Source organism: Chiloscyllium plagiosum, chromosome 6 (assembly GCF_004010195.1).
Source record: "Chiloscyllium plagiosum isolate BGI_BamShark_2017 chromosome 6, ASM401019v2, whole genome shotgun sequence".
Taxonomy (NCBI): domain Eukaryota; kingdom Metazoa; phylum Chordata; class Chondrichthyes; order Orectolobiformes; family Hemiscylliidae; genus Chiloscyllium; species Chiloscyllium plagiosum.
Genome location: NC_057715.1, coordinates 65,677,615 through 65,679,228, shown reverse-complemented (window position 1 = coordinate 65,679,228; position 1,614 = coordinate 65,677,615).

Below are 1,614 nucleotides of genomic sequence, written 5' to 3'. Positions count from 1 at the left end.
CCTGAGCCAGGTGCTGATTGGCATAGGGATTAGAAAACTAGGGAAGCAAACATGTGGCTAAGATATTGATGGGAAAGTGGGATTCCATTTCATGGGGCATTGGCATCAGTTTTGGAACCAGGGCAATCTGTACCGATGGGACAGCCTCCACCTGAACCGATCTGGAACCAGTGTTCTGGTGAAAAGGATAAATAGGGTCATCACTAGAACTTTAAACTTGTGAGTTGGGGAGAAGGGAAAAGGAAAACATCAGGGAGTATGGAGTCAAAGTAGAAAGATAAGCAGCAGGTTGGCATTTGTGCAGAGTTTAAGTTCAAGACAGGCTAGGACTGAAGGAAAAAGGAAGGGTAACTTAGGACATACTAGTGGAGATGATGGAAATCCTGAGGATAAGAAAATTAGCATTAAAGTGCTTTACCTGAATGGTCATAGTATTCGTAACAAAGTAGATGAATTAACGGCAGAAATCATCGGGAAAGATTATGATGTGGTTGGAATCATAAAGACATGGTTGCAGGGAGTTCAGGACTGGCAGTTAAACATCCAAGGATTTACAAGTTGTCAAAATGACAGGGAGGTGGGCAGAGGGAGCAGGGTTGTCTTGTTAGTTGAGAATGAAATTAAATCTATGGCGCTGAATGATATAGGGTCAGATGATGTGGAGTCTTTGTGGGTGGAGTTGAGGAACCACAAAGGCAAAAAAAACATAATGGGAGTTATGTAGAGACCTCCCAACAGTGGTCAGGACCAGGAGTGTAAGATATACCAGGAAAGAGCTTGGGCATGCCAGAAAGGTAAGGTCATGGTGGTTATGGGGGACTTCAATGTGCAGGTGGACTGGGTGAATAATGTTGCCAGTGGATCCAAAAAAAGGAATTCATGGAATGCTTACAGGATGGCTTTTTGGAACATTTTGTGATTGAGTCCACAAGGGAGCAGGCTATTCTGGACTTTATAAGCAATCTTAAAGTAAGGCAACACTTAGGAGGCAGCGATCACAATATAGTAGAGTTCAGTCTGCAGTTTGAAAGAGAGAAGGCAAAATCTTGTGGGGGGATGGGGGCGACAGGGAGGGGAGGGCTTATGGAATTAGACAGCCATGGCTGACAAAGGAAGTCAGAAAATGTATCAAAGAAAAAGAGAGAGCCTATAAAGTGGCCAAGAGCACTAGGAAATCAGAAGATTGGGAAGACTACAAAAACAAACAGAGGATAACAAAGAGAGAAATAAGGAAGGAGAGAATCAATTATGACTGGCCAGTAATATTAGAAATGATAGTAAAAGTTTCTTTCAATACATAAGAAACAAACGAGAGGCAAAAGTAGAAATTGGGCCGCTCCAAATTGATGCAGGAAGGCTAGTGATGGGAGATAAGGAAATACCTGATGAACTTAATAAATAAGTTCCAAAACCGTACAACCCAGATGGCCTCCTTCTTCAAGGACCGCAATTTCCCGCCAGACGTAGTCAACGATGCCCTCCACCGCATCTCTTCCACTTCCCGCTCCTCCGCCCTTGAGCCCCGCCCCTCCAACCGCCACCAGGACAGAACCCCACTGGTCCCCCCCTACCACCCCACCAACCGCCATGTACAACGTATCATCCGCCGTCATT